Here is a 16592-nt window from a genome sequence, read left to right as displayed (position 1 = left end):
TGCCTTTATTCTTTTGATTGTCCAGTTCCGAATCTATGGTATTAACATCTACCTTACTTTTTATATTAAATTGAGGTTGGCATACATAGAGTAGTGTTGGTTGCAGAGTGATGTTATTTTTCTTTATCGGATGAAACATTGTGTTTTCTTTGAATAAAAGTGAAAGACAAAGTGTGTATATATTTTTTGAGAGATTTTCCAAATAATATAAAAGCGTTCTTTGAGTGGAGCTTTGGGTTCAACTACTTGTGCAGAGTTAGTTCGGGCTATACAAAGATCAGTCAGGCTGTTGTATTCTGGAGAAGTTAAATCAAGAGGAATTCTGCTATACCAGTTAATTTGAGATTTTGTACACTGCATAGGACTTGCATCTCTTTAAAGAGAACGAGATTTTCGTGTCTCAATCCAAACTGATTTCGGCTTAATTTTAATTTCATTGTGTAACTTTTATTATATTATTTTGTATTTCACCAATAAATATTAATAAGTTTTGTGAAAGGAGAAAGAATTTTGAATAATTTCTTTTTAAATCAATTTTGTATTGACATTTGTAAAAATAGATAATAAAACTGAAAAGTTGTTTGAATATATATTTTGTTTGAATAATTCTTATTTTGGTTCTTATTTTGAATAATGTTTTAGAAAAAAAAAAAGCTTAAAAAATAAGAAAAACTAAACATGGCTAATCGACGATCTTATCCTGGGTCTTGACTGATGAGCTCCTGCTGAGGACAAACATCATATTTCTTTTTATAATGCCATGTTGGCATCAGGAAAGAGGCAAATACATTATTGATGTACTTTTATCTTATTGGTGGAAACTGTAGTTTTACACTCATTAGTAATTTTCTAAAATAATGTACAAAATGAAAAAGGTAATTTTACACCGAAAACTGTCAGGACCCACTCTCTGGCCCCAGCCGTTCCATACATTATTGTATTTTTATCTTTATGTAATAATCATATTTGATTTTTGTGATTCCAACCCATTTCTCGGGGTTTGTGGAAAGCATTGTGATGGGAATTAAAGTGAGCCTAGACTAAAGAGTCTACTCGCAAGTTTGGAAGTAAAGATAAGATACAAAATTTTCATTTCATCTCATCTCATTATTACAATTTTATCAAATTTTAAGATAAAATATAAGAAATAATTCAACTTTTTCAAATCTTAATTCAACTTTTTTAAATTTCAAAATAATAATAATATTTTAATTTTTTTCTAAAACTAAAAATTATCATCTCACTCAATGCTTGACTGCTTGCATGAGTGGGAGAGGAAGAAAGTGCGTATACAACCAACAAACTCAACATCATCCAAATCAAGTCAAAGTCTACCACAATCTTCCATGAGTGGGGGCTTGGCTAGGGTTCTACAGAAACTACCACCACCGACACGAACCTACCGGCCGTGTCAGAAACTGATGGAGAACCGATCGGCGTGCGGTGGCAATTTGAAGAAACCAACGTTTAGCAGTTCGGTCCCAGTTTGAAGCTGGACCAGACAGCTGAACAGGACAGCTGAACCGACCGATATAATAAAACTTTTGTTTTTAATATACCCTTATCGAAACGACGCCCTTCCACTTAAGTTTAAATGGAACAACATCATTTTATAACTATAAGTATTACAACAAATCATGGAAACGACGTCGTTCCACTTAAACTTAAGTGGAACGACGTCGTTTCGAGATGTGTCTTCTTCTTTCCCAGCCTCTTCTTCCCTCCCGATTTACTCTGCAACTCTCTCTCTCTCCTCTGTAACTCTCTCTCTCTCATGTGCAACTCTCTCTCTCTCTATCTCAGTCTATCTCATTATTCTCTCAATGGATAATCGCCGCCAGGGGAACCGATGCCAACCGAGAACCGCCTCGATCGGTTTCCTCCTCCCCATCGCCGGTTACGATCAGTGGCTCCCCATTTTCTCATACACCGATTGACGTTGGTTTTGCCCAAAAATCGGGCCGACGCCGTTGGTTTTCACCCCTAGGTCTGGTTGCTATATTTAAAAATCAAAACTTTCAAGTGACTAGAAGAACAAATATACCACAAAATCGATTTTTCGGTGAAAAGAAAATACTTGAACCAAATACTTAAAAAATTAAACAAATACTTGACATGGCCCAATCAAATGTCTGGCACACAGAGCCCCCGTCTCCCCCCAACTGACTCCTGCAAAGCATACCTCATGCCCCCATCCTCGACCTCCATCCGCTTGAATGATGTTTGGTACTTCTGCGCTACATCCAACATCTTGTATGTAGAGTTCCATCGAGTCGGAACGTCTTGTTGCAACATAGTGGAAGATGAGATCTTAAGTTATTCGACTATTGTCTTAAACTGGCAGAGTCGTTGGTGTGTAGTCCTCACATATCTCACAAGGTTCTGAACTTTAATAATGGAATCATCAACCACCTTAAGCCTCTCAGAAACTATGAGGTTGATGATATGGGTACAACATCGAACATGAATAAATTGGTTCTCATGAATGATATCCTCATTTACTGTCGTATTCACACTGGCATTGTCAACCGTGGTACAAAACATTTTTCTGATCTCCCAATTCTTTATACAGTTATCCATCTCCATACGAATGGATGACCCATTATGATAAAAAATTTATTTGAAACCAAAAATCCGTTTCTGCAACGTCCACTCACTGTTAATAAAATGAGTTGTGATACACATGTAGTCCACATTCTGTATGAATGTCCATGCATCAATCATAAATGCCACTCTCTGGTAAGTGGTGACAAATATTTCCTTCATTGTTGCCTTATCCTTGGCATGCATCTTTAAACAATCACACATCACAGTATATCGCGAAGGCATGGAAAATTGTGGCTGTAAAGTGTGCACAAATTTGTGGAGCCTACCTTGTCAACCGTGGTAAAAGGCATCTCATCAATGATGATAATCTCTGCAAGAACATCCGTCAACATCTTCTCACTATATTGAGGGATTGATAGCTTCTTAATCTTCGTGCCATCAGTGGCCGTAGAAGTCTCATAACTCAACTTTGTTTGATCAGTTGCTACCAGCTCTTTGTGTATCTTATACTGCTGGAAGCCCATAAGATGTGCTATTAATACTAACGTGCCTTGTTTATTCAAATGAAAACCGCATAGTTACCCACAGTAAAGGCATCGAGCCTGTGGGTTCTCACGATCATTGGAAAATTTGGTGAAATGTTCCCATGTCCATGACATTTTTTTACTAGGTCATGCTAGTGGATCGGCCTCAACATTCATCAACTCCTCCTCATTAAGCATATCAATGTCTTCTAGATCTATTAGGACTTGACTACTTGCATAGGAGGTAGCTACTCTAGATGGAGGTCTATAGCCCGAAGTACCTTTTGGTGACGCCATTGGTTGTGCGTCATCCTCTTGTGAAAAATTGCAGCTAGATAGTGTAGTATCCATAATTTGAGCAAATAATCTAAAAAAATTAACAAACTACCGTTATTTAACATGTTATGAGAATTATCTACAAATTGAAAACACATTAAAAAGGAAAAACATATGTGTCTATTCGTGTTTGTGATTTTAAAAATAAATAAAACACAAAAAAAAAAGAATGTCCAATCGAGCCACACTCGAGCAAAGGCTCGATCGAACAATTTGTTTGAGGTTCGCTCAAGCCACACTCGAGCAATGGCTTAATCAAACAATCTGTGTGTAGTTCGCTCGAGCCATACTTGAGCGAAGGCTCGATCGAACAATCTATGTGATGTTCGCTCGAGCAACACTCGTGCGAACGTTACCTAGAACAAAAACACCCGATTTTCCAAAACTTCAATTCCTCAATTTTTAAATTTAACAGCCTAAAAACTGAAATCCTTAAAATGCAAACAACAAATCATACACATTTCACAAAGTGAGGAGGAGGAACAACAAATCACAAATCACATTTTTACAATTTGAGAAGGAACAACAAATCTATTAGAGGAGGAACAAAAATCTTACGATTTGTGATGAACTCCAGAAGGTGGCTCTCGATGGCCTCTTGTGGACGGCAGACGGTGGGGGAGGTGAACTCGTGTGACTGTGGAGACAAAGGGATTGTTGTAGTGTTGTGCCTTGTGCGAAAGTGAAGGGGGAAGAGGGGCCTTGCCTTTTGGACCCCTTTCTCCAGGAAACGACGTCGTTCGCTTTGACGTCATTTAGTTACACTTACCTGACCAAAATGTTCCCCTGTTGAGCGAAACAACATAGTTCCTCTTAAAGTGGAACGACGTTGTTTTGATCAAGTGTTTTTTTTTTTTAAATCAAAGTTCAGAGTCAGAGTTCGGAGCCCATGTGGGCTCCAACTTCAGTACTGGGGCTCCAACTCCGACTCCCAGTACTGAAGTTGGAGTGACTCTAACTCCGACTCCGAATTCCACCAACTCCAACTCAATCGGAGTCGGAGGCTCGTTGGAATTTGGCCGGAGTTGTAATCTCGAAAATTTTATCCAACCCTACCCTATATATTGTACAAGAAATAGGAAAATATCTCTTGTTTTCTCTCTTGCAGTCTAGAAGGAAAGGAAAACTTATGACACTCTGTGAAGATCTTTCGCCATTGTAATTTTCATCCACTTCGAAAAGGAACACAACAAATGTTCAAGTTCCAATATAATTTTTTTTTAAATATCTACTAAATCACCTGGAATAGAAGGCTTTTGGACACAAAGTTAAAGTACAAAACGAGAAAGAAAATGTGTTCCGATAGGCACCATCACATTTTCGGTAAACTTTTATAGATTGTCTGTAAGAGGGAGAAAATGGAAAGCATATGGCATTTAAAGGTAATTTTGTTTGAAAAGTACATGAGCCCATAAGCTCTTCTTGAAAATAAAAACCGGCAAACCGGCCCAAACCAGACCGATCGGACTGGTGGTCTGATGCAAAACTGGTTCCGTCCAATACAAGTTTCATTTTTTCAAAACCGGTTCCAAATCGGTCTGGTTCCGGTTTTTTTTTTTTACACGGACTAGTTCATATATATATATAAATTAATTTTTATATATTGTATATATTATATCCTAAATTTCTAATTAATATAACATGAAATTTTAAAATCTTAAAATTCTTGTATAATAATCTAATAACATAAAATTAATATAACATTTGATATAGAGAAATGCTAGTATATCTCCTCATTTTGCCCCCTCATTTGGACGGCTCATATATTTATTTTTTTCTTAATTGTTAAGGAAATAACTATTAGTGTACTGGTATTTTTATATTTTTTAAATTTTTTTAAATATGTTGAAAAAATATTTGAAATAAAAAGCAAAAAAATGAAAACTGCAAATTGCACTAGGCGGCATAAAAAGTGGGCATGTCCTAGCGGTAGAGTAGCACCACTCTTTGATATAACATGAAATAAATATTAATCATATAAATCTTATTATAACATTTGATATAATATATAAGTTCTAATTTTATAACATAAAATTAATATAACATAAATTTTAGGCATTGTCTAGATACACAAAACCATCTCATCTCATATCATCATTACAATTTTCTTAAACTATCATATAAAATATAATAAACAAATTAACTTTTTCAAATCCAAAAAAATAAAATTATATTAAATAATATATTGTACTAGTATGTGTAATAGTACAATATATTACACAGGTCGACGCCGGGGGACGAAACCGCAGAGGGAAGTCGAATGGCAGGGAGAAATGAAATCTAGTGCAGGGTAGAAATTTGAATCAAATTTGGTGGCAGCAGCAAATCATTCAGTAAGAGCGGGGAAAGGGGGTTTTTGGTTGGAATAGGCTCAGTGAAATATAGCAATGTTTTGAATACCGTACCGGAACCCGTACCGGTCAAGGCACTATAACGAAATATTTCGGTACCAATACCGTTTCGTGTATCGTTTCGAAATAGTCGATATATGAATAAATTATATTCCAAAACAATAGTCTATATATGAATAAATTATACATAAATACATATATATATATAAATTATAAATAGCCTAATCTGAATTGGGGGTCAAAAAATAAGCTTGTAGTTTAAAAAAATGAAAAAAAATAATAATAAAAATAAAAGTTGGAAGGTCGAAATACCGGCTGGTACAAGCCGAAATATAGGCCGATACAAGTCTAAATTGAGGCCGGTATTTGAGCCGGTACGAAACGTATGGGGTACCTGTACCAGCCCAACGGCCAGTACGGAAAATTTTGACCATACCGGCCGGTACAGTACGAAATTTAAAACAGTGAAATATAGTCCAAGAATCTACGTGGCATGAGATGGATTATAAAACTAATGGCTCGTTTATTTTCGCATATGAGATGAGATGAGTTGATATTAAAGTTAAAATATTAAATAAAGCATTGTTAGAATATATTTTTTTAATATTATTTTTGTTTTGGGATTTGAAAAAATTGAATTGTTTATTTTATTTTATAGTTGAAGTTGGAAAAATTGTAATGATTAGATATGATGAGATGAAATGTTTTCTAAAAACAAACCTTTCAAGCCTTTGTTTTTCCTCTTCAAATCAACTCGAGTCAAGTCAAGTCAAGAAAAATTGTCCTAATTTCATCAGCAATAAAATGTTTGCAGTAGATACACCAACATTTTGTACCGATATTCTGTACATAATTTTTTTTATTTAATTATTAAGGAAATATTTTTGTTATGATTTTTTTCATACACAATATTAAATTTCCCTCATTAGTTTGGAAGGGTTTTGTCACGTTTGGTTTCCTTGATTTTGAGGAAAAAAAAAGAATATTTGAGAAATTTCGTAGATATAATATTAATAAGTTTTGTTAAATGAGAAGATTTTGTAAGGTTGAAAATCGAGCCGATCGGTTATATTTTTGCCTAAAATTAAAATTGATCGACAGGTGATTTTACATAGGGAAGAATGGCCGACACCGACCGATGTAGAGGGGGAAACCGGCCGAACCCATTCCAAATCAATAAATGATATGAAAAATAATTATCAAACATAAAAAATAAAAATAAAAAAATAAAAAAAGGAGAGAAAAAAAAAACCCATCAAAACCGAGCTTGTTGCAAATTAAAACACAAAAAGAAAAAGAAAACAAAAAGGCTAGATCACAGATTCACAAATCAATATGTGAAAATTGGCAATTTCAAAAAACTATAGTCACCAGCGGAAAGGAGGAAACTCGAAGGGGAAGAGGGAAGTTAGAACTCAGAGAGATGAGAGAAGTTTGGGAGGGAAGAGATGAGAGAGCTCGGGGAGATGAGGGACGGGAGAGCTTAGAGAGATGAGAGACGTGCGGGGGTTTAATGAGCGACGTGAAGGCCGTAAATGAGAAGGGGAGCGATGGGCTATAGTGCTATGCGTGAGTGAACTGAAGGAGAATCCGAAAGAAGAAGAGGGAGGGGAGGGTGCTCCGTGCGAGGTTATTAAACCTTAAATCGAAACGATGTTTTTCCATATAATTGTTTTCTAAACTTTTGGTATAAAACGACGACATTCTTATATGAATTTTGAATACTTCTTTTTAACTTAGTTTTGTATTGAAATTTGTAAAAGGAAAAACTCTAAGAAATAGCTCTGAGTGCGTTAGCCACGTGATGCACCTGAAGTGGCCCCAACCATGTTAGGTGGCCCCGATCATGTTAGGGTGAAGTCAAAATGTCTAAACTCATGCAATAACATTGTTGGAAGCCAAAAAACCTAAACTCATGTAAGAGGTGTTTTTGGAAGAAACAGCATAAATTTTGAAGAGCAGTGATTTACAATTTATATACAATTTTAAATATAATAATATTTTTTTATTAGATTTAAGCCCATCAAATCAAAAGTAAAAGTTAGAATAAAATTTAAAATAATATTATTTTATTACATAATTGTAAACAAGTTGTTATTAAGTATTAATTTTATCATTTCTCAATTTTGAAAGCTGTTTAATTTGCCGAAAATGCTTGCAGAAATCAAAAGGGACTTTTCAAATGAAAATACCTTTAGATCTGCCTTTTTCCCCTCTTACAGAAAAAATCAATAAAGTTTGCCGAAAATGCGAGGCTGCTAATCAGAACTCATTTTCTTCTATTTCAGTGATTTACTATATATTTTTGAATTTTTTGTTAATAAATAATCTTGAGCTGATGGAATATGTACATTTTTTATTATTTATTTTATTATTTATCTTGAGCTGCTCCATTTGAAATGTCAACACAAATTCATGCTGAACAAAGATTTGGTTACTAAATTTAAAAATCAAAACTTTCAAACACTCCCTTATGGTTTGCAAGGTCAATAACGACACAAGACAGAGGGAGATAGATAGTTCCATCGTAGGAAACTAAACATATGAATATGATTGAATCTACTAATCTTGGCATGGATGGAAAATTCCAGCCCCACTGAACATATCATCTCATCAGCAAAGACGCTGGACTAGACTTAACAATTATTGATCAACGAATTCCCTTCCTTGGAAAATTTGCAGATGTGAGGTTCTTTTAATTTTCCTTGGTTTGAAGTTTGACGTTCCACCACAGGTGGACATGGCGAGCACTAGCATTGGTGTTTTTTATATGTAAATGTAAAATCACACTTTTTAGATATTATTGAATTATGCATATTTGAGCTAAATAATAATAAAATACTATTATTTTATTATAATTTTTTTTTTCCTAATTTTTTTTTTCAGATTTCTTTCTGTTGGTGTAGAGAGACAGCGAGGAGAAGGAAATGTTTCAAGAGATGGTTTGTTTCTATTGGTGTCGAGAGAGAAAGATTGGGTGGAGAGAGAAAAATGTATTAAAATAAAATTTGGAGAGTGAACAGTGTATCTTCAAATTTGTAAATAGCTTTGTTACTCATCATCACAACACACCACACACCATATTTTTTTTTCTTAATTTTTTTATTCGTCTTAAACTTATTAAATTATTCTACTCATCATCCATATATTACACATTTAGTAAAATTAAAAAATAAAAAAAAATATGATGTGTAGTGTGTGTGTGAATGATGAATAAATTTTTTCTTATACACATATGTAAATGCATAATCTAATAATACTTGTGCTAACCTCCCAAAAAAAAAAAAACACAATCATTATTATTTAAATTCAAATAAAATTTGATAAAAAATAATATTGATCCTAAAAGATTTAAAAACTTCTTAAAATCTTTTAAAAATATGAAAATCTTCTTCTAATCCCATATAAAATTCTTGGATCTTCTTGAAAGTATGAAAAAAATGGATCCAAAAAATATTGATCTAGATGCTTGTGTGATTTAGGGCCGGCTATTCCATTAGCCTGGTTAAAAAAATAATTATATTTATATAATAAAAAACTAGTTTTTCAATTTTTAAAAACTTTTTTAAAAATAAAAAATAAAATTGAGATTGCTTTTGGTGGTTGGCGGCAGCAGCTACCATTCCCGGCTCGATTTGGCTACCGATGTCCCCCGCAGGGTTGGCCTAAATTAGTTGGTTAAATACTCTTGTAGATCATCAAGCATTAGTATGCTCCTCCTAGAATTTTTCATACATAATATGACATTTTCCTCATTGGTTTGGAAGGGGTTTGGACACGTTTGGTTTGCTTCATTTTGATAATAAAAAAAAAATAGAGAACATTTGAGAAAGTTTTTAGATGTAACATTTAATAAGTTTTGTAAAATGAGAGGAAAAAATAGAATAATTGTTCTTTTAAATCGATTCTATATTAAAGTTTATGAAAATAAAAAATAAAATTGAAAATTTATTTAAATATATATTTTGTAATAATAATTTGTGTTGATTTTATGTATAGATAATAATTAGATAATAATTAAATAAAATATTTAAATGACATATTTTTCAGATTTAAAGATATTTAATTTGATTTCGAATTATATTTTTAAAAATATAAAAATTTGAAAAAGCCTTTTTGTATGTGGGTCTTAACTCATGGGCTATTGCCGGTGACAAACGTCATATTTTCAAAATGCCATGATAGCATCAAGAAAGAGGCAAATACATCATTGTATTTTTATCTTTTATGTAATGGAAAAATATTTATATCAGTCTATTATTCATCACACACTCAACACATTTAGTGTATTAAATTTAAAAAAAAAAAAAAATTGAATGCATGATACGTGAAGTGTGTAGGCTGATGCATAGAATTACCCGTAATGGAATAATCATATCTTGATTTTTCTAATTCCAACCCATTTCACGAGGGTCGTGGTCCGTGCATGATAGCATCCTTGACTAGCTGGTTTCTTTTCGTAGACGATGGGTTGTAAAAATAAATCAGATCTGATCTGAGTATGAATGCTTTAATGGAAAAAATGATGAGGCTATCCAATGAAATGGTGTTGGGTCCACTGATCCAGGAATGTGCGGATACAACCAAAACTACGAGATTTCCATCAGTGGGGTCGGGGTACTTCTTCTTCTTCCTCTTTCTTCCCTTGTTCACATTGGCTCAATAGTACATCAACTATTTTCAAACACTTTCATTATTATTTTATTATTATTTTCCATCTATTTTATTATTATTTAATATTTTATTATTAGTTTTTCATTTCTATTCACAAATATTTTCAACACTTTTAAGGTACTCTCAATCTATCTAGATCTCAAAAATCAATATAATTTTTAGAAATTCTCACATAAAATATAATAAACAATTCAATTTTTTAAAATTTTAAAATAATAATAATATTAAAAATAATATTTTATTTAATTTTTAATTTTCTTCTCAACTCCTAAACTTAACCATTGACCTTTGAACCTCCCACAATTTATTGTGCTTTTTTCTCATCTTTCTCGAGTTTAAGGACAGGTTTGAGGGGTGGGATGAGACATAAAATTCTCATCTCATCTCATCATTACACATTTTTCAAATCCTCATACAAAATATAATAAACAATTTAATTTTTTCAAATCTCAATACAATAATAATACTCAAACATAATATTTTAAACACTAAAACAAAACACAAAAATCTCATCTCACCCTCCAAACCTACCCTAAGCATTCAAACCGGATCTTTTTTCATCTGAAACCCAAAAATTTGGACCGTTACTCACCCGAATCTGATATCGAATCTTGTTATTAATCCAATTAATCCATAACCTGATTTTTTTTCCTTATTTTAAAGCTATTAAATTCCAACAAAGACTTCACCTACATTGAGAGAAAATAAACAAAAATGTTAAAAATTTGGGCTCGTTTGTTTTTAAAGATTAGATGAGATTAAAGTTAAATTGTTAAATAAAGTATTATTAGAATATATTTTTTAATATTAATTTTATTTTAGGATTTAAAAAAGTTGAATTGTTTATTTTATTTTATACTAAAAGTTGAAAAAATTATAATGATTAGATAAGATAATATGAGATGAAATATTTTCTGAAAACAAACGAATAAGTCCCGCTTCCTCCTATTTTTCTATAAATCTTTCTCCCATGCCAAGACACCTACTAAAAACTCAACCACTCTCTCTCTCATTTTTTTTCTCACCTAATTTTAAAGCTCTTTTTCTCTCTCACCCTCTCTCCAATGGCTCATTCAAGTAATCAACCAACGGTGCCATCTGAGTCAACTCATGCCAATCGACCCCGCTAAAACCAGAGCTTCAGCCCCCAGCTGCCACCGCAAAATTCTCAAGGTAACGCTTTTGTTTGAATTTAATAGCTATAAAGTTTAAAAAAAGTCTATCAAAATATTCATTATATAAAAAAATAAGAGTAATGCTACATACAATCGTGAAGTTTGCAAGTTCCGTACAGTCACTTTAAAAAAAATTGAGGTCTACTATTTAAAATTTAAGTTTTTTTATGTGTGTCTTGTATTCACTTTTTTCACACAGCACATGCACACTCACGACTGTTACTACCATTTCTCAAAAAATAATAAATATAAAGTCCTATAAAAAATATTCTTTTTTGAAGGATTTGTACAGAATTTACTAATCATTTTTCTTTTTTTAACTGCTCCATTTGACATGTAAACATAATTCATGCTAAATAAGATTTGGCTGCTATATTTAAAAATCATTAAGGGCTAATCTTGTTCTTTCAAGTGACTAGAGGAAGAAATATACTACAAAATCGAGTTTTTGTTTTTTGTTTTTTTTTATGAAAACAAGAATTTGAAGCATGTATCAATCATGTTAAACACTCTCTTATGGGTTGCAAAGTCAATAATGACGAGAAAATAAAAAACAGAAGGAGATGGAATGTTCTTAGGAAACTATCCTCTTGGTTCTAAACATATGAGTAAATCTACTAATCTTGTTTTAAGAACGATTGTTGTCTTTAAGAATCCCCTGTTTTGGTTCTTATATACTTAATAGGGATGGAAAGTTCCAAGCCCACATAACCGTATCATCTCAGCAACGATGTTCGAGTAAACTTGCAATTATTGGTCAACGAATTCCCTTTCCGTGGAAAATTAGCAGATGTTACAATCTTTGAATCTTCCTTGATTTGAAGTTTGAAAATAAACAAGATGTTACCATCGGGTGTGATTTTTCTTATCTTTTTCAAATTTTCATCTATTTATTAGGTCTTTGTTGAGATCAGAGTTCAGACTAGAGCCAAAAGCAAAGGAACTCAACCTCATGTAATGAAGAAAACAATTCTAATATTTATCCATTTCTCTTTCTACATCAGTACCTTTTTCCACTATCTCGCCCATGCAAACTCCCAGCTCAGTGCTCAAGATCAAGGAATCCTACTAAACCTGAAAAAACTCTGGGCAAACCCAGAATCTCTCAGACATTGGCTTCCAACGAACTCCTCCTCCCATTGTTCCTGGCCTGAGATCACTTGCTCCGATGGCTCTATCATCGGATTATCCTTTCGAGATTATAACATCAATGGAACAGTCTCACCCTTCATTTGCAACCTCAAGAACCTCACAACATTTGATGTTTATAACAATAGTTTCCACTCAACGGAGTTCCCGAGAGCTCTCTACGTCAACTGCTCCAAATTGGAAATTCTTGACCTCTCACAGAACTACTTTTATGGGGCAATCCCCGATGACATTCACCGCATGTCACGGCTTCGAGAACTCAGCCTCGAAGGCAACAACTTTGACAATAAAATCTCAGCATCTATCGGGTGGTTGACAGAATTGAGGAAACTCATGCTTGTCCAATGTCCGTTTACCGGTCCCTTTCCACCAGAAATTGGAAACCTGTCCAATCTCGAGGAACTAGGATTGGCCTATAATTCTAAGATAGTGTCAACATTGCCTGCAGAGTTCGGAAAGATGACGAAGCTGAAGTTTTTATGGATGGCCGGGACAAATTTGATTGGGGAAATCCCAATCACGATCGGAGAAATGGCAGCTCTGGAGCATTTGGATTTGTCAGAAAATATCTTGACTGGTAAGATCCCGGACAATTTGTTTAAGCCAAAGAATCTAAGGATTGTTTATCTTTACAAAAACAAATTGTCCGAAGAGATTCCTCAGGTGGTCAAGGCTTTGAACCTTGATGTCATCGATCTCTCAGAAAATAATTTGACAGGAACAATTCCTGATGATTTTGGAAAGCTCAGAAATTTGACGGGTCTGGCTTTGTTTTTCAATCAACTATCTGGAAAAATCCCAGATAGCATTGGTCGTCTTCCGAGGCTGATAGATCTCGAGATATTTTACAACAATTTTTTAGGGAGTTTGCCTCCAGAACTAGGGAGGTATTCTATGTTGGAAAGGCTTTGGGTTTCAACCAACAGGCTTACAGGCCAGTTGCCAGATCACTTGTGTGACAATGGGAACTTGATGGAAGTGGTAGCTTTTGAAAACCAGCTAGTTGGAGAATTGCAAAAGTCGCTTGGAAATTGTAGCAGTTTGGAATTAGTCAAGATACACAAAAATGGGTTTTCTGGGAAGATCCCGGATAGTTTGTTTATGCCAAAGAATCTAAAGATTGTTTACCTTCAAAAAAACAAGTTGTCCGGAGAGATTCCTCGGGTGGTCGAGGCTTTGAACCTCACTGTGATTGATCTCTCGGAAAATAATTTGGTAGGGACAATTCCCGATGATTTTGGAAAGCTTAGAAATTTGACGGGTCTGGCTTTGTTTTTCAATCAACTATCTGGAAAAATCCCAGATAGCATTGGTCGTCTTCCGAGGCTAATAGATCTAAAGTTATTTAACAACAATTTTTTAGGGAGTTTGCCTCCAGAACTAGGGAGGTATTCTATGTTGGAAAGGCTTTGGGTTTCAACCAACAGGCTTACAGGCCAGTTGCCAGAACACTTGTGTGACAATGGGAACTTGGTGGAAGTGGTAGCTTTTGAAAACCAGCTCGTTGGAGAGTTGCCCAAGTCACTTGGAAATTGCAGCAATTTGGAATCTGTTCAGATATACAAAAATGGGTTTTCTGGGAATATTCCCAGTGGTCTTTGGACGTCATCGAATCTGAAAATGTTGATACTAAGTGATAATTCTTTTACAGGAGAGCTTCCAGAGAGATTAGCATGGAATCTTTACCGATTGGAGTTGAATAACAACAGGTTTTCAGGTAAAATTCCACAAGGAGTGTCTTACTTGAGAAATTTGCCGGTTCTCATGGCTAGTAATAACCACTTCAACGGCACGATTCCTCGAGATCTTTCTCGTTTGACAATTCTTTTGCTTGACAATTCTTCAGGCTCCCTTCCATCAGATATTAATTCATGGAAATCGCTGAATACTCTAAGGCTCAACCGAAATACAATCTCTGGACAAATTCCAGAGGAACTTGGATCCGTACCAGGCCTTAATGAATTGGACTTGTCAGAAAACCAATTGTCTGGCCTAATTCCATCAAAACTTGGCCTCCTTAAGCTCACTTCACTCAATTTGTCTTCAAATCATCTGACTGGAAGCATCCCAAGTGAATTCGAGAATGATGCATATGCCTACAGCTTCTTGAACAATCCTAGTCTTTGTGCTAATAGACGATCTCTTAACCTCAAGAACTGTAGCTCGCACTGCCAAAAGTCGAGCAAATGTTCTTACCAATTAATTGCTTGGATCATAGGTTTGGTGGTAGCACTTCTTCTAGGTTTAATTATTTCATTCTTTGTTGTCATAAATTACAAAAAAAGAAAGCATGGATTGCATTTGACATGGAAGCTCATCTCATTCCAGAAGTTGAATTTCACAGAATCAGACATTTTTTCAGGATTGACACAAAATAACCTGATTGGTTCTGGTGGATCAGGTCAAGTATATCGTGTTGTTGTTCATCATTCAGGTGATATTGTTGCTGTGAAGAAGATTTGGGATAACAGAAAGCTAGAAGAAAGGCTTGAAAAAGAATTTTTAGCAGAAGTCAAAATACTTAGTTCAATTCGACATGCCAACATTGTGAAGTTGCTCTGCTGTATCTCCAATGATAATTCAAAACTTCTTGTCTACAGGTATCTGAATAATTGTAGCCTGGATCGCTGGCTGCATAGGAAAAGTAGAGCAACAACTTTTTCAAATTCAGCCAATCATGTTGTCTTGGATTGGCCTAAGAGGTTGCAGTTGGAGTTGCCCAGGGGCTCTCCTATATGCACCATGACTGCTCACTACCCATTGTTCATCGAGATGTAAAGTCAAGCAACATCCTTTTAGATCTCAATTTCAACGCACAAATAGCTTATTTTGGTCTAGCAAAGATGTTGGTCAAGGAGGGAGAACCGGCTACAATGTCAGCCATGGTTGGCTCTTTTGGCTACATAGCTCCAGGTGTGTGACAATATAGATTTCCAAGTTTCCTTGTATTGATTATGTTTTCCTCTTTTTTCATCACCAAAAGTTTGGCTTAGTTTGTGTTGTTGAATTGAAATGCAGAGTATGCTCGCACAACAAGAATTAATGAGAAGATTGATGTTTACAGCTTTGGGGTTATCCTTCTAGAACTAACAACCGGAAGGAAAGCCAATGATGGTGATGAACATACATCCCTAGCCAAATGGGCATTGCGACACATTCAAGATGGAAAACCACTAGTTGATGCCTTGGATGAGGAGGTCAACGAACCTTGTCACTTGAATGAAATGTATCATGTTTTCAAACTTGGACTCTATTGTACTGGCACACAGCCTTCTACCATACCATCCATGAAAAAGGTGCTCAAGGTTTTGCTCCAATGCAACCAACCACTCAGAAATGGAGAGCAGAATGCAACAACTTAGATGTTTTCCCTTCCTAACGAATTCAAAGCCAAATGAGGATGTTGAGCATTGTTCAAGAGAAATAAAAGACTAGATCCTCTATGGTTTAGGGCTGAGCAACGACCAAATTGGAGTCTATATGCCCATCTATGACTCCGAGATGTTCATCCTCCACTCAGAACCTGACTCTGACTTGTCGGAGCGGAGTCGGATTTTGGGATTTTTTTTGTTGTTTTCAACTTCATATTTGGCACATTTTTTGAAAATTAATTTTTTGTGTGAGCTTTTAAATTTAAAGTTTTTCAAAAATTACAATCTAAAGTAAATAATTCACTTTTGCTTCAATTTTACTAAAAACATAAAAAAAATAAAAACAAGTAACATACTAACATGCTTCAAAAAATTAAAAGGACTAATAACTCCAATAAACATCCACTCTCATTTTCCATCATCCACATCCAACTAATCACTACAATAAACATCCGCACCCATTAT

General features: G+C 34.5%; 1 pseudogene; it reads left to right on the top strand.

The window, feature by feature from the left end:
* The first annotated feature begins 11442 nt into the window (after nucleotides 1–11442).
* LOC109000310 lies at nucleotides 11443–16343 on the top strand (annotated as a pseudogene).
* The last annotated feature ends 249 nt before the right edge of the window (nucleotides 16344–16592 follow it).

The sequence above is a fragment of the Juglans regia genome, chromosome 10 (genome assembly GCF_001411555.2).
Source record: "Juglans regia cultivar Chandler chromosome 10, Walnut 2.0, whole genome shotgun sequence".
Taxonomy (NCBI): Eukaryota; Viridiplantae; Streptophyta; class Magnoliopsida; order Fagales; family Juglandaceae; genus Juglans; species Juglans regia.
The sequence above is the reverse complement of the archived record's forward strand: the minus strand, read 5'-3'. Positions and strand labels throughout refer to the sequence as shown.